This window comes from Mobula birostris, chromosome 18 (assembly GCF_030028105.1).
Source record: "Mobula birostris isolate sMobBir1 chromosome 18, sMobBir1.hap1, whole genome shotgun sequence".
Classification (NCBI taxonomy): domain Eukaryota; kingdom Metazoa; phylum Chordata; class Chondrichthyes; order Myliobatiformes; family Myliobatidae; genus Mobula; species Mobula birostris.
The window spans coordinates 14,420,389-14,443,566 of record NC_092387.1 but is presented as its reverse complement, the minus strand read 5'-3'; the positions used below and the strand labels follow the sequence as shown (position 1 = coordinate 14,443,566).

The 23,178-nt window shown below is 39.7% G+C and overlaps 1 protein-coding gene and 1 long non-coding RNA gene across 3 annotated transcripts in view; both read left to right on the top strand.

The window, feature by feature from the left end:
- Positions 1-23,178, top strand: part of tbc1d2b (TBC1 domain family, member 2B) — a 113,358-nt gene that overhangs the window by 39,556 nt on the left and 50,624 nt on the right. The window lies entirely within an intron of this gene.
- Positions 4,461-10,243, top strand: LOC140211958 (uncharacterized). Its single transcript, XR_011889611.1, has 3 exons — positions 4,461-4,490; positions 6,286-6,398; positions 9,812-10,243. It is a non-coding gene; the product is annotated as an uncharacterized lncRNA (long non-coding RNA).

The following is a 23,178-nucleotide window of genomic DNA, read 5'->3' as shown; positions in this document are numbered from 1 at the left end:
ATTTTCCTAAACTAGCATTTGTCCAAGTTTTTAATACTTGACATGGGTTCAAGTAATATTAGAAACAAGATTCTGAAAGTTTTGAAGAGCCATCTGGATGGTGTATTTGGAAGTAGGGGGATTGCATAAAATGGGGAATGAAGGAGCAATGTGAGTGAGGTTTCCCCTGTCATAGCGTAGTCAAATAATCAGCACAGTTTTCTGTCACTTTACACTCTTTATCCCTTCCTAATACATAATGTTCTGCCAAATCTCCTAAATAATGTTTCTGTATCTAGGCCACAGGAATGTCTGTTGGATGATGCCAGAACTGTTTCGACTCTTTTTTGGAAATTTTTGCAGATGTGCAATTCACCACATTGGGATTTTTGTATAAGGGTAATTGTAGAGTTGAAATGCGTCAGAGCATTAGGGTTAGGACTAGTTAAGATGCTTTAATGTAATTTAGACAGACCAAAATTTTTTGGAAATTTTTGCAGATGTGTAATTCACCACATTGGGATTTTTGTATAAGGGTAATTGTAGAGTTGAAATGCGTCAGAGCATTAGGGTTAGGACTAGTTAAGATGCTTTAATGTAATTTAGACAGACCAAAATTTCTGTACTATAAACTTCACTTTAATTATAGCCAAGATTAACATTTGCATTTTTCTTCTTAGTATCTTATTCTTAAAACCTTGATTCCAAAAAAATGCTAAGGTTCAGTAAATGATGATTATATAAAATTGAATTTGGTGGAGTTCTCTTAATCCCCACAATTCCCTGTGATTAATTGGGGCTTGTTCTGCTCTAACTGTTGTACTATTGGTCCACTAAGATTACACTGACAAAGCAGACTCTATTCATAGAGAACAACAGGAATTCTGCAGATGCTGGAAATTCAAGCAACACACATCAAAGTTGCTGGTGAACGCAGTAGGCCAGGCAGCATCTGTAGGAAGAGGTGCAGTCGACGAAGGGTCTCGGCCTGAAACGTCGACTGCACCTCTTCCTACAGATGCTGCCTGGCCTGCTGCGTTCACCAGCAACTTTGATGTGTGTTGCTCTATTCATAGAGAATTGTTGGTCTCATAAGATGTGGGAAATCTTTGCCAAGAATTTTTAGATATGAAACCCAGATTCAGAGGTCGAGGCCCTGTAGAGTCAATTCCATTGTCACTTCGAATGATTATCTCTGATTAAACTAGTTAACATTAAGGAGAATATGAAAATGATATGTAAAAGATGATAATAGTCGATTCTAAAGATATTTGAAGAAGGAGTTTGTGTTTTCTTGTCATCTTGTGTCTGGTTTATAATTGAGCAAGATTATGAAAGTCAATTGTCTAAACTCATTATGTAAAATAAATTTGCATGTATGTTAACTGTTTTTTGAGAATTTATCAAATTTTGTGCAAGTGTGATGACTTGTAGAAGAGCTTGAGAACATTAACACCTCAAATTTGTTAGAAATTCAATTGGACAGATTATAGCTGATCATATAGTGGAAACATAAGAAATAGTTGGAGGAGAGCTTTAATTATTCCAGTGGTTTATTATCACAGTTGATGTGGTTTAGGGCTTACTCTCACCTTTTCCACATTGTTCTACATCCCCTGATTCTCTTAAAATGAGAAATGTCTTTATTTTGTATAAATTAACCATCTCTAGCACTCGCATGGGGAATTCTAAGGAATCAACCCTGTAGAGGGTTAGTTTTCCCTTGACTCAGTTTTATTCTAGTTCACAATTCCTTTGCCATAAGTAAAATATTCTGTTATTAGGCCTTTTAAAAATTTAATTTCAATCAGATCTCTTATTTTTCTGATCCCTCGAGAAAACGGGCTTGATCCAGACACTCTTGCCTCAAACAGTTCCACCCTTCCTCCTCCCCAATCTTAGCAATCAGTCTAGCAAGTCATTATTGCATGCAGTCTAAAACCTTACACTGTCTTCTAGATATCTTAATAACTTTTGTCCACTTTGCTTCTATTTCAATAAATTGCCTTACCTGATGATCTGTCAGTCTAGGTTTTGAAACCTTCAATTGACATCCTTGTGAAGAGCAGCATCGTCCATAGTTTAACCACTAATGTGCAAGATGGTGCACAAGCACGCACCAAAAAATTGTTGAATTCTCTCTTTTCTCAGACACTGCCTAACCTGCTCAGTTTTGTTGTAATCTTTCAACCTTATGATAACTGCAGGTCTGTTGCTGTGAGGTTACTTGACTCCATTTCATGCACCACATTCTAGTGTTGCTCTTGTAATGCCCTTCTGTGCATTCCTTATTTAAGCCTGGTTCACTCTGATACCAGGTATCAGAGGATATGCCAGGTTAAGGGGTTAAATTTTGTGATTACATAGTGCATCATGAATTGCCAAATCTTTTGAGTCCATCACACTTAGCAGGATGTGTATAATGATATAGTTTGTCCTCAATGTTCTCCATTATGACCCTTCAATTATCCCCAGAAGGCAACTAGCACAAGTAGTATAGCAATATCATTTGGATGTTTCAGGTGCTAGTTTCAGGTGCAACTACAGAAGACCTTGGAGGTTTATGGGGAGGGGTAGACTTTATTTATAGATCTGAAAAATAGCAAAGTCATCCTTTGAAAATGAGTCAAATACAAAAGATAGACCATGGTTAAACTTACTCTTCGTTAAAAGAAGCTTGAATTTGGTTAAATTAATCTTTCACACATAAACATTTTACCTGAAATATCGTGACTACTCCCCTAATTATTATTTTACAAAGCAAAGATATGCAAAATCATTTTAAACCTCCAAAAAATAACCATACCCTGTCACCATCTCCAATTATGGTAAACATTAGGTATTTTCATTTCATCTCCTCTTCAACCACTTGGCAAGATTAATTGCCTTAAGTATATATGTAAAATAGTCAAAACCAAGTCAGGCAATCAATAGTTTCAGTAGTTCCATTGTATATCAGAGAAATGTATGAAGTATACATCCTGAAATTCTTGTTCTTCACAGACATCCACAAAAACAGAAGAATGCCCCAAAGAATGAGTGACAGTAAAAACATTAGAACCCCAAAGCTTCCCCTATTCTTCCTCACTCAAGCAGCAGCAAAGCAACGATCTAACCCATCTCCACTTCCGCATAAAAAGCATCAGCATCCTCCACCCACCAAGCAAGCAATAGCAAAGCACCCGAGAAAGACCATGATCTGCAGTACAACGAAAACTCATCTTTCACCGACAATTCGATATACCACAGGCTCCCTCTCTCCCTAATAAAGGGAAAGAGGAGTGTTCCCCTTTCATGGTGAGACGGGAGACATAAAACAACTCACGGATTTGTGATGATAAAGTCTGTTGCATCCCTTTCTCCCCTCGAGTTCTCTGACTCGAGAATTGGTTAACAAACTCTCCCCCACCGACGAGAGAGGGAGAGCGTGCATGATTTGTTGAGTACAGAGACTCCGACAGCTGATCCGCTGTTCTAGATGTTCCATTTTCTCTTGCAACACTTTATTTGGCAGCACTGGCATAGAATCAGCATATCCATGGGGCCGCAAAGTCTTGGAACCCTGAAGCCACGTACATCTTCTAGGCCATGTCCTTAGGATTTCTAAAAGCAGCCGTTCGTGAGCCCCTGGGTGTGGGTCCCATCACCGCAAGGAACCGAGGTCCAAGTGTAACTCCAGGTCAGGGTCTCCAGCAGAACCCCATTACCATGAAAATGAAAAAGGGGGACATCAAAGGTAGAAATTAAGCTGTTTCCGCAGATCAGCTTGATGGGGTCACTGTGGAGGGCCATCATAGCTCCACCCCATTTCTGGCATTCAGGAATTTTTTTTCAATACATTGAATTCAGCATTCATTTGGCTTGTATCATTCAGGGTGTTAAAGTCTTTATTCAATGATAAACTCATGTTCTCCATATGTTTAATGCTAAATATCTTTATTAGTGAACTGGTTAAAAACTAAAGAGTATAGAATTTAAGTAGAATTTTATACACCATCTAATCTAAAACTCACGATGCACAGTGGGCTTTAGGTTAGATCCCATCTGCTCTGAGCTGGTTTCATGAGCATAGAAGCTTTGCGCTGGAGAACAAAAGACAGGTATGCTGGTTGCCTTCTGGAGATATAGTGCCTTGTAAATATATTCAGCCCTCAGCCCTTTTGTTCACATAAGTAAGTATTACATTAGGGATTTTTGTCAATTTAACTGCAAATTTTTATTTCTGAATCATATTTTATTTGTGAGCCACTGCACTACTATCTCTATACCCATGACTGCGTGGCTAAGCATAGTTCAAATGCCATCTATAAATTTGCTGGTGATAACAACTATTGTTGGCAGAATCTCAGACGTACGTGAAGCCGTATAGAAGCGAGGTGTACCTCCTACTTGAATGATGTCACAGGAACAACCTTGCACTCAATGTCAGTAAGACTAAAGAGCTGATTGTGGACGTCAGGAAGGGTAAGGCGAGGGAATATGGACCAATCCTCATTGAGGGATCAGAAATGGTGAGAGTGAGCAATTTTAAGTTCCTGGGTGTCAAGATCTCTGAGATTTAACCTGGTCGCAATATATTGATGCAGCTATAAAGAAAGCAAGACAGCGACTATATTTCATTAGAAGTTTGAGGAGATTTGGTTTGTTACCTAAAACACTCAAACTTCTACAGATGTACCGTGGAGGGCATTCTAACAGGTTGCATCACTGTCTGGTATATGAGAGGCTACTGTACAGGATCAAAAGAAGCTACAGAAAGTTGTAAAATTATTCAGCTCCATCTTGGGTACTAGCCCCCATAGTGTCCAAGACCTCTTCAAGGAGTGGTGCCTCAGAAAGGCATAGTCCATTATTAAGGACCCCTCCATCACCCAGGACATGCCCCCTTCCCATTGTTACCATCAGGAAGGAGGTACAAAAACCTGAAAGCACACACTGGGTGATTCCGGAACAGCTTCTTCCCCTCTGCCATCCAATTCCGAAATGGACATTGAACCCATGAACACTACCTCACTTTTATTATTTCTGTTTTTGCACCTTTTTTAATTTAACTATTTAATATACATATATATACTTTAATTGATTTACTTATTTTTCCTATATTATCATGTTTTGCATTGTACTGCTGTCGCTAAGTTAACAAATTTCACAACATATTCAGATGATATCAAACCTAATTCTGATTCTGACATGCTCTTTTTCACATTAGAGCCAAATAAAAGTAAAATTGTAAAGCATGAAAAACTAAAAATTCAAAACCTGAAATTCCAGCAGTTCAAAAGTATTCATCCCCCTTTGCTCAGTACTTAATTGAACCACCTCTTGCAGCTATTACAGCCAGTAGTCGTTGTGGATAAGTTTCTATTAGCTTTCACAATGTGATGGAGCAAGATTTGCCCATTCCTCCTTATAAAATTTCTCAAGCTGTGTTAACTTACTTGGAGAGTAGCAGTGGACAGCAGTCTTGAGGTCTTGCCAGGGACATTTGATTGGTTTAAGGTTAGGACTCTGAATGGACTTCTCAAAGACATCAATTTTCTTCATTTGCAGTCACTCCATGCTTGCTCTGGCAGTATGCTTTAGGTCATTGTCCTGCTGAAGGATGAACTTCCTCCCCAGTTTAAGCTTTCTGGCAGAGGCCGGCAAGTTTTTATCTAGAATCTCTCAATATTTAACAGCATTCATCTTCCCATCAATCCTGATCAGATTTTGTTGCTGAAAAGCATTCTCCATAGCATGATGCTACCTCTACCATATTTAGGAGGGGTGATGTTACCTGGCTAAGCGCAGTATGTGATTTAGGCCACATGTACTGCTTAGTGTTGAGGCCAAAAAGTTCCACTTTAGTCCCATCTGACCACAAGACCGTCTTCCACATCTTTACAGGATCTTCCAAGTGATGCTTTGCAAAGTTGTTACAGGGAAGAATATGCTTTTTTTTTTAGCCATGGCTTCTTCCTTGCCACGCTTTCATTCCTTTTTGTGCAAGGCCTTAGAGATTGTGGAGCCATGGATTTCCTCTCCAGTTGCCACCACTGATTTTGGCAGCTCACTCAGAGTGTCTGGTGGTGTCACAGTAGCCTCTTTTACAGGTGCCATTCTTCTTCAGCGATTATGTTTAGAGGATGGCCTGACCTCGGCAGTGTGACTGTGGTTTCAGATCTTTTCCACTTTTTCATGATGAAATACACTGAGCTCCAAAGTATGTTCAGCGCATTTGAGATGGTTTTGTACTCTTTCCAGCCTTGTGCTTCCCTATTCTCATTTCCCTGACTTGTCATCAATGCTCTTTTGTCTTCATTTTAGTTTGGTCTTTTGAAAGTCTACCGCACTGTTAGACCTTACAGACTGAGAGTTATTTATTCTTACGAATTCATTGAAAACAGGTGATTCTCCAGTTTTCTACATCAACAAATTGGGTGAGTTGGTAAGGTAATAATATATATTCCACCTGAGAAAAGTTAGCATAGTAATTACAAAGGGAATGAGTACTGACAATTTTGGTTTTTAATTTCTAGTAAACTGACTGGTTTTGGAATTTTTCTTTTGATTTGACATAATGCACAATGTTTTGTAGATTAGCTCAAAAAAATCCTACTTCGATATATTTTAAATTTAGAAAATGGTACAGTGAAAATGTTTGTGAGGGATGATTTTTTTTTAAGGTAATGTAATTGCACAGATAATGGTTACAATCTCTCTTTTTTCTTTTGACATATTGTGATCCAGCAGATTTCCTTTTTTACATAATGGTGGGCAATGACACAACTGCTTTTGAGCCATAATTGTATCTAATTTGAAAAAAATGTCCATAATAGTAAAATTCAGTAGCTGCAGATGTTTAAAAATACTTTAGAGACTTCTGGTGAGGCACGAGGCAAGATGGCAGCACAGCACTGAGCGCTGACATATAACCCTCTTTTTTCAAGTTCTTTAGGGCTCATAGTCTTAATACAAGGTTGAGTTGGAGAAAGATCTATCTAAAGACATGACCTCAAAAAAAGATCCAAATTCAACCAGGAAACAAGATACCAGTAGACGACACCAAGCTAGCGATTCATCCAAGGAAATAGCTTATATCCTCCGGTCTGCTGCTTTGGTACACTCAATAGAATTTTTGCCCAGACAGCTATCTGATCACAACCCAGTCATTGACTTTTAGTTATGGCAAAATTAAAAATAAGGCTACTAGGTGGAGGTTTAACTCCACCCTCCTAAAAAAATTGACAAATTTCTATCACAACTGAGAACAAAACTGAAGGAATTTATAAATTTAAATAAAAATAGTGTCTCAGATGTGACAGTGATTTGGGCCTCCATCAATGGTTTCTTACAAAATAACGCCATATGGTTCAGTTCCCATCTACATAAAAGCCGGCTTCAAATGATTTCCACCCTAGAAGAACAAAGTAAGGTTTTGGAGAATGATCTCAAAGGGAGATACACCATAACAAAAGAAAATGCGCTCAAAACAAAACAAGCAGAATTAAATGATTTATTAAGAAGCAGGGCAGAATATATAATCCACATAACCAAACATAAGTATTATGCAGAAGGCAGCAGACCGAGCCATCTGTTAGCATTCATGCTCAAACAACAGGAAGCCACAAGGTCTACACCAGCGATTAGATGTGCTAAACGTGGAGAAGTATCTTCATAGAGGAAATAAACAAGACATTCAAAAATCACTTTAAAGAACTGTATACACGTGGCTCAGTTCCTTCTGAGAATGACTTCACAGATTTTTTTTTAGTGGATTAGACCTCTCTACGTTGTCATTAGAGGACACCAAAACTCTAGACTCTCCTATTACACTGTATGAGCTACTTAAAGCAGTCAACGCTACAAATAAGGGCCGTATGCCAGGTATAGATGGCATATCTGTGGAACTTTACCTAGCACTTTGGGATATTCTTGGACCAGTGTGGTTAAAAACATTAAATTATGCTCTTGGAAATGACACTTTCCATAGAGATCTAAACACAGCCCTGATCACAGTTATACCTAAGCCCGGAAAGGACCCCTTGGAGTGTGCCAATTACCGTCCAATCTCCTTGATAAATGTCGATCTCAAGATATTTTCCAAAGTCTTCGCCATTAGACTTGAGACGGTAGTTGGGAAAATAATTAGCCCAGATCAGACGGGCTTTATCAGGGGGCGTCTTGCATCTGATAATATTCGCAGGCTCTTACACATACTGAGTGCAACACATAAAACCCCACCTGCTTGTGGCCTGCTATTTCTAGATGCTGAAAAAGTGTTCGATCATCTTGAATGGCTATATCTTTGGAGAGTTCTAAAAGAATTTAAGTTTGGTGATAAATTTATCAATATGATTCAAACACTGTATGCTAATCCTTCAGCCCGGGTATGTGTGGGAGGAGGTTTCTCAGTTATTTGACATAGGACGGGGCACACGACAAGGGGACCCTTTGTTTCCTTTAATTTTTAGTATATCTATTGAACCGCTTGCACATTTAATTAGAAACTCTCCTCAGATCTCCCCTATTACAATAGGTACAACATCACATTCGATATCACTTTACGCGGACGACACACTAGTTCATATGGCAAATGTTCAACAAACTCTCCCCTGTGTTTTAAAAACACTGGAGCAATTTGGATTTCTTTCAGGATACAAAGTTAATTTGTCAAAATCAGCACTGATGCTGATTAATACGGATAAAAGTAAGGTGTCTCTCCCTCCTCAGATTAAGGTTACAAATGAGGTCCTCTACTTGGGTATTAAAGTTAATACTTCCCTATCATCTGTGGCTAAAACAAATTACTCTTTAATTTTGGAAAAAAATATTAATAGATGGAGACACCTGCCAGCATCAGTCCCAGCCCGTATATTGGTCATTAAAGTGAACATCTTACCCTGCATTAATTTTATCAGCTCAATGATCCCACTTGCACCTCCAGCAGGATTTTGGCAAAAACTGGACTCCTTACTAGGATACTATGTTTGGAACAGTAAACGACCCAATATAAAGTAGTCAGCTCTACAATTCAAAAAGTCAGATGGGGGATTGGCATGTCCAAATTTTAAATTGTATCACTGGGCATTTGTATTAAAAAGTCTTAGCTATTGGATGGAGGAGGATAAAGTTTCATCCTGGAAAAATATAGAGCAAGAGCTAATAGCACCAATAAGGTTGAAGGACTTTCTCCTTATAGGTATGTCTACCAAAAAAATGTGATTTGTATTAATTACAGACCAATTTTAACCCATTTGTTACAAGTGTTTAGAGCAGCAGAAAAATTCCTAAAATTTAAAAGAGTATGGTGCAAATCATCTCCATTATGGAACAATAATTATCTTCTATCTGGGGGGAAACCATTCACTGACAGAACTTGGGAAGATAAAGGTATTACTACTCTTCAAGATATTAATGGGGCAAGTACTATCCTTAGCTTTCAAGAACTGGTATCTCGATATACTATTGATAAACACTCTCTTTTCTTCTATTTTAGAGTAAGATCAGCTTGTAAAGCTTATGGCATTCCCTGGGGGTCAGATTTAAAGGATCATCCTATTTTAAGTTGGATACAGAGTGCTCCAGGACAGATAGTGTCATATATCTATGATAAATTAAACTCCCAGAAATATATGCCCACCTCAGGAATGAAAGCCTGGGATAGGGACATATCTGAACTGGGACAAGACTTAGACTGGGATGCGATTTGGGATAGTGCTGCCAGCGCTTCGAAAAACCCAAATCATCAGTATATACACTTGAAATTTTGTCATAGAGCATATTTAACACTGAGAATTAGACATCAAATGGGACTGGTTTCTGACCTATATTGCTCATTTTGTCCCCACAGAACCGTTGGCTTTTTTATACATGTTGTATGAGAATGTCCAGGAGTTTTTGGTTTGTGGGGGGGAGGTTATCAGTACTCTTACAGAACTAATGGAGGTACAATTACCAATGGACCCCGCTATACATCTTCTAAATGATGACTCCCACCTTTCCCTTACGGAAAAAGCACGCAAAGTCTGGCTGGCAGGCCTTACTGCAGCTAACAAGATTGTAGTCCAGCGTTGGAAACCTCCCCATGATATTTCAAATACTCACTGGCGTCGGAGCTTTTTGGACATTTCTTACCTGGAACTTTCATCAGCAAGAGTAAATGATGCACGACCAAACACAATCTTAATGTGGACAAATTTGATATCTAACTTACAAGGTCTTTTGTTAAAATAGAAATGCTTTGTCTGTGTATGCACTACTGTTCAGTTGGTTGATGGGGGGAGGGGGGATGGTGATGAAGGTTGTGGGGTGGCTGGGATAAACAGTCAAAATGTAATTGGCAACTGATTGTATTAAATATAACTTGTTGGCGTTGCAATAAAAAATTAGTAATAAAAAAAAATAAAAATACTTCAGCTCCAAACTACCCAAGCATCAGAAGTAGCTACTGAAGTATTTGTTGTGTCTTTTTGGAACAAAATTCTTATGAACACGCTTAACTGATATTTCAGATCAGTGTTTATACTCGATAAATTAGCAACTGAAGCCTCAATACATCAGTGGAATTTTATGAGAAAAAAGTAAGTTATGGGATTGTTCCTCTTCACTGCACCCCTCTCTCCCAAAACACAAGGATCACTTGTTAACAATTGCAGCAACTTTTTTGCCACCCAAAAACCAAGCTAGATTTGGATATGATTCATGCCTGCCTGGGAGAAAATAAGAGCCTTCAAAGGGGATGTGGAATAGTGGAAGTGGTACCCATCTCGATGGATGTGCACAATCTGCTTGTATTTTCCCCTGTATTGCTTGATTCTGTTACGTGGTAGATTGTGGTCTCTTCACATGGTAGCCAGAGTCTGAAGTTGAAAAGATAGCAGCACTGACATTTGGAATGTTACCAAGACTAGCAAATTTCTACAGATGTGTGGTGGAGAACATTCTGACTGGTTGCAATACCGCCTGGTGTGGAGGCTGCAATGCACAGGATTGAAGGAGACTGCAGAGGGCTGCAGACTTGGCCACTCCAACACAGGCACAACTTTCCGCACCACTTAGGACATTGTAAAAAGGCGCTGCCTCAGGAAGGCATCATCCATCATTAAGAACCCTCGTCTGGGACATGCCCTCTTCTCATTACTACCATCAAGGAGCCTAAAAACCCACAGTCTAAAACAGCTTTTTCCCCTCTACCATCAGATTTCTAGATGGCCCATGACCGGTACCTTGCTATTCTTCTTTTGCACTATTTATATACTTTTTGTAACTTTTAGTTAGTAATTTTTGTCTTGCACTGCACTGCCACCACAAAACAACAAATTTCAAAGACCTATATCAGAGAGTTTAAATCTGATTCTGACATTTAATCTGTGCTTCAATGTGCAATTGAAAAATATGCTTGTGGACTGAGAGCTGATGGAATCTGGATTCAGAGCTGTTTTTTTTTGCACTGGGATAGTTTCCTAGGATACAAAATAGCAGGAGTTCCTCTAGGACCTTCAAGCCAGTCCCAATATTCTAAATGATCATAACTGCTGTATGCTGATCTTTATTCTCCAGTCCTGCTGAAGGGTGTCAGCCCGAAACGTCATTTGTACTCCTTTCCATAGATGCTGCCTGGCCTGCTGAGTTTCTCCAGCATTCTGTGTGTTACTTGTATGCTGGCCAGTTCCCCAGGATCTTCAATTGATCCACTTGATCTTCTAAGTATTTGTCTATCTCCAGCTCAAAAATATCTAATGATTTGGCCTCCCTCAACTTGTGGGAGACAGAATAGCAAACATTCACTAAATTTTACACGCCTCAGTTCTAAATGATTGAAGAGAGTCAGAAAATCTGAGCAGCTCTTCTGCGACAGGGGCCATGCAACTGGATTGTGTCTGAACTGGTGACAGAAGGTCAATTTATCTGCAACGCACATTATTCCATTGTGACATCGAATGCCAGTTACCTTGTTTGCCTTTTATTGAAGTAAAGTTCACTTCGTAAGAATTTATAAATAATGAGTGCTTCATTACATTGATACGGGGATCCCTGGGTTATAGCTGACCTGAAATCTGACTCTACGTAAATTTTCCCATACATTTTTCAAAATATTAATAATAGTATTTGTGGTATTCATTAATGATTGGATACAGTATTCCATTCATTTATTTATAGATAGGAGAATATTTGATGAAATGAAAAAAATTATAGCAGGTATATGTAGATTGATGAGATATAGGTAGCAATAGAAAATGGACTCTTCTGATTTGAACAGAAATCAGCCTTGGGTCTGTTCTCAGGAATAGAGCCTTGTGTAACCTTGGAGCTATCTGTATTTTGCTTAGACAAGCTCAGTAATTGGAACTGTGATATTGGAGCAGACTCTGGTGCATTTAAACCAGATTGATATATTTTTTGATAAGAAAGTAAGTTGGGTGAGGTTTTTTTTGTGTTCTGGATTTTATCACTGCAACCAGGGAAGTGCTTTATTCTATTCCAAAATCAAAATACTCCAGAGGCTGGAAATATGAAATAACATGAAGTGTTGAAAATATTCAGATCAATCAGCACGTGCAGCAAGTTGCTGATCAAGTACCTTTCAGCAGAACTGTTGGTAAGGCATTGACTTGAAACATTAAATCAGTTTTTGCATTCACAGATGTAACCTGATCTACTGAGTATTTCCAGTTTGCTCATTTGTATTTATGGCTGCTTGTCGGATTTTGACTGAATTTTAATCTATTTGCCCTGAGCTATATCCTTAGAATCATAGCAAGCAAGGAGAGCTTTTACAACATAAAATTGAAATTGTGGATTCATAGACCCAACATATTGAATTGTAATCTTTTTTATTGTGCTGCTCATTCTGGTGTTTCCTCCACTGCTGCCTTTTACTATGGTTCCAAGCATTAGGTACTATTCAATGTTGATCATAGCCTTTGAGTCTTGCCACTCCCTAACACACTACCTTTATTTCTAATTTAACTCTGCTTCTAGCAAATTGGTAGGAGCAGTCTGGTGCGCAGGTGTAATTTTACCTTTGGGTGACCTGAGAGAGAAGCTGTCCCAACTGAAATTCTGGAGCAGCTGCAGACATCTGACCCTGACCACAATTGGAAGGCAACCAGTAATGATGAAGCTGATCTAACATTTGTATGAATTCAAGAAAGATGACGGGGAATAGTTGACTTTTAGTCTAGTAATGTCTTGATTTCTCTGTTACTGAAACCAACTATTTGAATAGCAGGTTGTCAATGCTATTACTTAATCTCTTGTTTGATTATTTTCTTTTTTGGATGACCATTTCAAGCAAGTGTACCTATTCTTTGTGTTAAGTCTGCTATAACATTTTCGCCTTGATACTGATTGGGGAATGTTTGCAATTTTACAGTCATAAGATATCCGATTTTAATGTAAGAAATATTTTGTGGATATCATTGTACTGTGTGACATATCATCCTAGATCCAAGAGCAACAGTTCAGTCATTACCTTCCTTTGCTTGGCAACAGAAGCTGTTTGCCCATTTTGGGATTTACTGTCCTTCTGACTTCTGGAACATTCTCTCCATTGAGTGCAACATGAAGGAAAGGAACGTTTATAAAAATAAGTTGAGTTGTAAAAGGTCCAGTCATTTTGATATAAATGAATATTCATATAGCACTGAAATCAGCTTGCTGTTGACAGCTAATCATTCTTATATGCTGTGTACATGCATCTACTGATGCTTTTGGACACGTCTTCAGTGATGTTCCTGGAATCATCGGGTGTTTCGGGTCTTTCAACATCATACAACCTCCTCCAGTTGACCCAGCCAGGGCTGATCAGACCTCAGCTTGTGTCCAGATGGCTAGCTACTTCTGACTCCATGGCTCACCTCTTTTGAGCCACAGCCATCTTGAGGCCCTCTGCTCTCCTCTTCCTCTCTCCCTCGATGCCCAAATTGCTGAAGGCTCTAGCTAAAGAACAGGCTGCGAGTCCCCTACATCCAACCTCCACTGGGAGACACCTCGCTCTCCATCCATCCTGCTGACAAATCCTGCTTACTTGGAGAGCTTCCTTTCAAAGGTCTCTTCCAAGCGATCTTCCCATGGGACTGTCAGCTCCAGCAGCACCACTTGCTTGGTAGACTCAGACACAAGGACAATGTTTGGTCGCAGGGTGGTGGCTGCAATATGGTTGGGGAACTTTAGCTGCCGTTCGAGGTCCACCAACAGCTGCCAGTCCCTTGCAGAGGTCAGGATACCTGCAGATGTTCTTTTGGCAGGTATTGGCTGTTTCCCAGCTCTGACAAAGGCAATGGCCTGCTTGGACTGTCGGGACCGCTTCGCCCACTCAACTCCTGCGCTGATGGCTTCAGCGATGGTCTTCAGGACGTGATCATTCCTCCATCGGTACCGTCCCGCACCAAGTGCCCTTGCACAGCCGCTGAGGATGTGCTCCAAGGTTCCTCGCTTGGAGCACAGTGGGCACACAGATGACTCTGCTATGCCCCATGTGTGCAGGTTTGATGGGCTTGCAAGCACATCGTACACTGCCTGGATGAGAAATTGGATGCGGTGTGGCTCAGCTTTCTTATATGAACTTTGGTCTTTTAAAAAGACCCTGTGGCAATGGAAGGCCTTGTTTCTCATGGCATTTATTTGGTTTCATTCTTGCATCTTGAAATGGATGAATAGAATTTGAGCAAAATGTACTACTTAATTTTTAACCTGTGTCCTGACCTCATTTACCACTGTCTGCTGTTTGTCATTTTGTTTCAGAATCTGAAGTGTCTCCTTCTTTCTGCAGTTACTTGGGTCTCATTGTATTTTCTGATACAGATTTTGGTTTTGGGGATGCAGATAGAGTGCAATAGCTGGTTACAATGGTGCATCTGATAAGGGAGCAATCATGGAGTGCAGTTAGATGCTTTCAATGGATCTCTTGCATAAGATACATATAATTATTCAGTGGTGGTAAAAGAAAATGATTCCACAGATCAGTAGTACCATGCAAGTGTATTCATAATATTGGAGCAACATGCTTCTCAAGTGTTCAGTCATGTTAAAATTCTGTGATTGATTTTGTGTAGGTTTATGAACACTTGTCTAATAAAACCCTCAGTTGAAAATTTCAATTGAGTCATCACCCACTGTCTTTAAGGGGTGAAGAGAATGTCAATATAATTTTTAAAGATGTTTTCCATGATACACTCCATTCTGGAAAGGGCTTTAGTTAGCCAACAGTGTTGTAATGAAGAGTCAAGAGATTTGTGAGCATCATTCAGTGGTAGTCAATAACTGAACAGAGTATAACTGAACAGATTCTGCCTTCAACTGTAGTTGTTACTTGCCTGAACCCATTGCTGCTTTCGTTATCTGGCAAGGCAACTACCGCAAAAGTACACATCTGTAGTTGCATCAGACTTTAATTTACAATTTACTTCAGCTTTCAATATCTGTTCTACCTTTCTATAAATACAGTAGTTCGACTGAAATAGCAGGATCCACACCAGGTGTGAGGAAGACAATTCCATTTGTGTGTTTCTGTTCTAATATATTCACATGTTAACAAAATAACATGCACATCCCTGCATGCATACGTTCAGTATTTTTGAGGTTGTAAATTGGAGAAGCCCACAGAGATGTAGGGAGCCTGGCACTAGGACAACAGAGGGCATTGGAAGAATTTGAAAAACAATAATTATCATTTCACCTGGTTCTTGTTGGTGAAGTAAACTTGTGCTTGTTTATCCTGGGTGGGTTGGGGGGAGGAACTACATACGTCATGATAATCAAGAAATGCAGTGCTCCTTTGGTTGTAGCAATTGTGTATAGGACTGTGCTCAGCTGGAATATTGGAGTATTCATGTCAGTGAGATCACAATCGGGTTTATTATCACTGATGCATGTTGTGAAATTTATTTTGTGGCAGCTGTACAATGCAAGCTACTAAGTAAATAAATTATCCAAAAGAAGAATAGTGAGGCGGTGTTCATTGAACGTTCTGAAATCTGATGGCAGAGAGGCAGAAGCTATTCCTAAAAGATTCTGTGTGTCCCTTCAGGCTCCTGTACTTCTTTAATGATGGATTCTTTCTTCAGGATGTACAACCCTTTGAAGTTGTTCTCTTATGGGTGGGGGGGAGGTGCCCATGATGGAGCTAGCTGCAAATCTCTACAATCTCTTTCAAACCTGAATATTGAAGTTTCCATACCAGGCGGTGATGCTGCCAGTCAGAATGCCTTTCACCATCCATCTGTAGAAATATGCAAAGGATTTTTGGTGACATACCAAATGTCCTCAAACTCCTAATGAAGCCCAGCTGGTGGGGTGTTTTCTTCATGATTGCATCTGTGTGTTGGGCCCAGGATAGATCCTCTGAGATGCTGACACCCAACAACTTAAAACTGCTTACCCTTTCTACCCCGACTCCTCGCTGAGGACTAGTTTGTGTTCTCCTGACTTGCTCTTCCTGAGGTCAACAATCATTTCCTTGGTCTTGCTGACACTGGATGCAAGGTTGTTGTGTGATACCACTCAACAAGATGATCTACCTGGCTCTTGTATGCCGCCTTGTTGCCATCTGAGATTCTGCCAGCACCAATGGTGATATTGATGAATTTAAAGATGCTGCTTGAGTTGTGCCTGGCCACACATTCATGAATGTAAAGAGATTAGAGCAGCAGGCTAAGCACGTATCCTTGAGGTGCTCCTACACTGATTGCCGGTGAGGTTGAAATGGTATTACTGATCCATACTGAGATCTCCCAATGAAGTCAAGGATTCAATTGCAGAGGGAGGTACAGATGGTGTGATGGTGTTGTACTCTGAGTGGATAGCCAGTGAAATAGCGTCTGCTGTAGACCTGTTGTGGCGGTAGGTAAAATGCAACAGGTCAAGGTCCTTGCTCAGACAGGAAGTTATTTCTAGTCATAAACAAACTCTCTGTGCACTTCACGGTAGATGTGAGTGCTACTGGGCTATAATCATTGAGGCAGCTCACCCTTGCTCTTGACCAAAGATGCTAGGTCTTGACCATTTTAGAGTACAGGTATGATTGATGGAGTTTTGAAGTGGGTGGGAAACTCCAACTGGAGCAATGAAAGGTTGTTCTCCAGCCATTTGGTCAGCACAGGTTTTCAGTACAGTACTTGTAAATCTGTTTAAGAAAGGAAAGTCACCTACCTAGTCGTTATTTAGGCTCCTTAACAAAGCTTGAACTGGGAAAAGCATAGTGGTCAATGTTAGATCATCTATGGTCTTATTGAACAGTGGAGAAACCTCGAGAGGATAACTGGCCATATCTTGCTCCTGTTTCTGTTTTCTACATTATTTTGCATGTCAACTTAAATATTAAAAACAATCTTGGGTTAACGGTGTGAATGAGCAATGTCTTTCCTGCTCATTTATCTGAGCTCATTAGAAAAACAAGGGATTTACAATTAGAGAAAACAGATCCAAGAAAGGGGACACAGGGATAGGTTCATGTGCCTGACTGTTGCCTACTCTCTACTGAAAATATATTCAGTATAAATGAGAACATTATCGTCTGTAGTTTTGAGGTTCCCTCAAAGGTTCAAATAACCATTTGAATTGCTATGATTATGAATTTGGAGTGTACTTGTTGGTTATCCTGGCAAAAACTCAGCCCTTTGTAAAGAAGTAGCGCGAAGAGTTGCTGAGGAAAGCTCTGTTTGACCTGAAATTATGTAGATTATTTTTCTGCTTTTGAAAATGCATTAAATAAAATCAGTTATACACCAGCAATTGTAAACCTGAAGTTTCTGCAAAATGTCTCTGTACATGTCTAAAAGTGCTAATGCATTTATTTTACTGTGCAGCTTATTGTGTGAATTCTCTAGAAAACGTTGACCACATTCTGTATATCATAGCAACAGAAATGTAGCTATTGACAACACATGGAATGTGAAGGAAAGTACCATTCAAAGAGCTGGCAAGTGCACCACATTGACCCTCCCCTTGAGCTCCCCAGAGTTACAGAAAAAAAACAAGACTTCATGATTGTCATCTGGAACTTGCTTCACCACTTAGCGGTTTGGAGAGGAATTTTCCAGTTTTCCTTCAAACTGGTCTGTTCACATTATTTTCGGCATTTGCCAAGGAGAGGAGCTGGTGTTCTGTGATGAACTGCAGGTAGATTGCTCCAAAATGCCTGAATAATTATCCTTTTTCTTTTTTTGTATGCAGCTATTCAAATACAGCAAATGTGATAAATAGTGTCTTGGGTAAATTATATCAGTAACAGCCCTTTTTTTAATCTCAACTTGCATCAGTTGACATTTAGATCAGTGAGGTTCTGTCTCGGTAATGCCAGTAACAATAAACTGCAAAGTCGAATATACTGTAGCTTTACACAACTTTTACTGTCCTTTTAGCATGACGTCTTGGATAGGAGGCAAAATTGTTAAATAAATGCATAAATTTTGAAATGATCAAGATAGAAAATGAACCAGGTATTTTGTGATTTGCTCTTGGTATGTGCTAATAATAAAGCAATAATTATTTACCTTCCTTGCTGTGTGACAGTGGCGGAATATAACCATCTAGAGTTTAATAATTGTGTATCTGTGGTGCACATTGGAGGACATTAATCAACTGATAAGTAATATATTTAGAGACCACCTTTGGTATAGAGCACATCAGGCTCACATCACTGTAAAGTGCAGTTTGGATTCAATAGCCAGATTACAAGTATTAGCCCATGCTACTAACATTTCTTTCTTAAGCAGTTTAAGCCTGCCCTGCCATTTAATAAGGTCCTGGTTGATGTGTTCCAGAGCCTCGACAACTCCTCTGTGCCAGTTCCCCATATTCCTCAGTTCCCTTATCATGCTTTCAAAATAAAATTATTTACCTCTTTTTCAAATACCCCAGTGTATTGGCCTTCACAGCTCCCAGAGCAGAAAATTCCAGACCTCTGAGAAGAAATTCTATGTATCTCAATTTGCAGCTATGCTCCCTCATAGTGCCTGTTCCTCCAGTGGAAGTGTATTCTTTCAAGAGCCTTTAGGATGTTGTCTTTTCAATAAGATCACCCTCCTCCTCCTGAAGCCAGAGTTTGCCAATAAGGCACATGATCTGATTGCGTCTTTGGTTCTTGACACTAACTGATAAATTGAGACCTTTTAAGTTAAAGGTTCCTGTCTTTCAAGTTAAAGCTAATGGGCTGATTCCTAGTCTAAGATCTGAGTTATGAAGAAGGATTTGGAGGCACCTATGGTAGGTAGTTCAGAGGGGAATTTGAAAGCTAGTTGTGAGAATGGAAATTGCTTCAAACTGTGAAAGTGAAACAAGTTATAGACATCAGGCAAACTTAGATGCATAATTAAATCACAGATGTTGGGATTGAAGTGGGGAATATTTTCTTTTGTTGGGATCCTATAAAAGAAAATGTCCCATTTCTCAAATAAATGAACAGTTATGCCTGGTTCTAGATCCTCGCAGTCTGAGCCACTCAGATGTTAGCCTTAACTTGCTATGGATTTGGGGCAGTTGGTTGCTGGACAGGGACTACCTCCTTTAGGTACAAGAATACAGTACCTAAGGGCAGCTAACATTTGAGTGGCCCAGACTGCAAGGATCGGCAACATTTAAAAATCACTTAACACGTTGAAGTTGAGGCTTTCTGGTGAAGGTCATACACATTTTTGTTTCCTGGAACAGCCTTTCAAGCTTTCTTTACAGCTGCTAGCTTCTCACAGGACAGGTTTGTTTAGAATTCTGCTTTAAATGTTTAGAAAATCTTGTTAAAATGGGAAAAAAATATGGCTGGCACATCCCTTCAGTGACTCCCCTGTGGAGACAGGAGCAGAGGTCCCAGAGCAACCGTGTCAAATAGCTGCAAACTATTTGGCAGGATCAAGGGATATTGTAATTAAAACAGCTGTAATATTAACAGATGGTGGAATAAAGGGAGTGTGGGATAAGACTGGCTGGAAATCAGTGTGAAGCAAGGTGCTTGTGCAGGGGTAGGAGCTAGAATCAGAGAATGCTGAAAATGCAGTTTTTGTGGTGGTAAAGTAACAAAATTCTGGAAATACGAGGTCATACTGTATCTGTGGGAAGAGAAACAGTTATTTACTCCAGAAACAATCTTGCTTTAAAAATGTTATCTAGTGATCAATTCTGCTAGTGGGTTCATGGAAATTAGTTGTGATGCTAAGATACATCACAACAGTTCTGACGATATATTTTCAACCCAAAACATTATTCTCACAGTATCTACAATTCTTTTCTGATGGTATGCTTTATAAAATCATGCATTTTTAAAAAGTTTGCACTACCCTTACTTGTGCTGTGATGTGCATTATAGCTGTGTACAGTTCCAAATAACACCGTTAAAGCTAACGGTTGCAGCTTGAAACCACAATTTTGACATATTATCTGTGGTCAACCTTTAAGGCACCACCTGTTTACAGCGTAGGTGTGTGCAACAAGATGTGTACAAAGTGACAGCTCCTGGTCGTGTTTGTAGGAAGATTTTGGAAATAACAATCACTCCCAAATATTAGGCACTAGTTGAAGTCTATAAGATGACTTTAACTCATGAGTTATGGGGTATACTTAATTGAAATAGATGTTTTTTAAAGCCTTTTGAATCCTAATAATTGCATTAATTTATTATTGAAGAGCTTTCCTGTGTAAGTCTGCAAGCAGGGGCTCTAAATCAGGTGTTCCCAACCTGAGGTCCTCGGTCCCTTCAGTTAATGGTAAGGTGCATTGGATAAAAAAGATTGAGAACCCCTACTCTAAATTGGCTCGGTGAAAGTTGTATTGCTCGATTACTTTCTGTAACATGGCAAGCAAAGTTTTGTGACTTTGCTATATGCAAACGTTGGTGCAGTTCCTGCAGCTTCTCTAACTGTGAGCCGGAGGCCTCGCTGCTGTGGCCTTTCTGTGCAGTGGAGCAGGCTGAAATCTTGACTAAGCCATGGGCAGCAGATCCTGAGGCTCCGCTCCTGGATCCTGCTGACAATCCATGCCATCAAAGGCCTTTGTTTCTCGATGTCCTTGTTAATCAGCAACTCTTCTTTTAAAAAGTTGAAATAATTTAACTTTTATTTAATTAAAAGTAATAAAAACATTAAAATAAAAGAAAACATCTTTATTCAAATGAATGGCACTGTAATGGCAGAATGTAAGGGCAAAAGTGAAAAGTATAAGATTTTGTCACAACTGAATTCTGCTGTGGGCACTGCTCAGTGCAGCATCAGAGCAGATGGTCAGATGTCCTGGTATTAACCACTTTAGTGCCCTGTGTACTCATACTAAAATGTGTGTAGGTCATGGATGCACTCACCTACAGAGCAGACAGTTTTACAGATCAACAGAGACTCGCATCCAACTGGTTTATTAGGGATTCTGGAGCTGCATTTTCCGATTTCTTTGAAACTGTAATTTCTGTTACGCGTAAGTTCTGGAGAAGTGAGAGTTCTGTGTCAGCTGAGCTCCAGACAGACCAGCTGTGTTTAACAAGACTTCCTTGCCCTTCCTTAGCTGACACTGTCACTGCCTGCTTCACTGTCTCTTAGCCTCCATTCTGTCACAGATATTACTTTTGTTCTTTCTATGCTCCCACTTCTCTACAATTTACAACCTGCTTGTTTTCAAACTTGTTCTAGTTGAAGAGTTAGTAACCCAAACAGTTAACTTTATTTCTCCACAAATGCTGTCTGACCCATTATGTGTTCCAGCATTTTGTGTTTTTATTTCAATGCTAACTTTAAATTCATCTGTGCTTGAAGGACAGTTCTTGGATTGTGACCTGAGTGCTTTTCTCTTCCATCACACGTAATATCTGAGAGTGTGATACCTGATTTTAATATTTTATATTGCATTTGATGTTGTAAATTTGCATTTTTCAACTCATTCAGGTAGTTGGGGCTCATCAACCGTGGTTGGCAACTCACCTAGAAGGAAAACTCTGTTCTCAAACTCCACTGGTGGGGAAGGCTTAGGTAGTAAACCCTGAGGAAAAATCCAGAACTGCAGTCCCCAGTTCAGTTCAGCACTGACTCTGACAACTCCTGCAATGCTGCTGACATTGGTCTTTGCTGTTCCTTTGGATTCATCAGCTGCATGGGGAGGGGGAGCCTCTTGCATGGTCAAGAGCTTGCTCTCCATATTTTACTGCCCTGGCTTGCGTACTGGCTAGGCAGCTCAGACACAACATCCGTGGTCAATCACAACCAACGGAGAGCCTCATTCAGTTTCTCCCCAAAGGGATAATGACCTTGATTGGTTGTATGCTGTTTTGTGGTTCAAGGGGAGTTTTTAAGAGGGGATGTGGACAACATATTGTACTTACTTGGCTTTTGCTGTGTTTCAGAGTAGATCTTGGCAACTCCCCATGTATAATCTAAGTGCTGTATGTGCTTGAACTGCAGTCTGCACTGTTCCTTCCATTATCCATTTTGTTTTCCATGTTTTCCAAAACTCAGTGGGGTTTTATAAATCTTTGCTAGTGTGAGCAGAACTATATTCCTTCGTTATATTTTCTGGCTCCATTTCTTAGATGTGCCCAGTCAGTGGCAATTACAGTGATTCTGTAGGTGTTTGGACATGTGCATGAGGCTTATCATGCAATCGATTATGACTAGGTAGATCAGTACTGGATTAGTGTTTTCTGAGACTGCATTATGTGCCTCATACATTACTAGTTTATTAACGTCCTTTTGCATAGCAGGCAGAGCCAGGAAATAAACTGTAACAGACATGCAGAGTAGAGGTTTATTGCTGATAGTTCCCTTCAAGTGTGCTTCCTGGCCCATATTGTGCAGATGTTGGGTTTTTGTCAGGAAACAGGAAATTGAATAAACAAGGTGATGCAGTTAAGAACTGCAAAGTTTTGAATGCTTTGCTCTCTAAGGTGTCAGCATGATACATTCTATAAATAGAATTTCTTAATATTCTGTTCCTCAGACACTGTCCCCAAAGAGCCAACTGCAAGGGGTATAATTTCACATGTTTGAGGAGGACTTGCTTTTTGTATCCAAGAGCTTCACAGCAGAAATGGTCACTGAGAGAAAACTGGCAGCTAATTCGCACCCAGCAAAAACCTGAAAAACAGCTTGCTGGTCATTTTTTTTTTTGCAGTGAAGGAATTATTTTTAACAGTATTGGGAGAATCACTTGCTACTTTGGACAGTTACAGTATGTTAAGTATTTTGTGCCCTTCCTTGAGCACTTATGGGATCTTGGCTTAATACACTTTTTAAAAAATGTAATGCC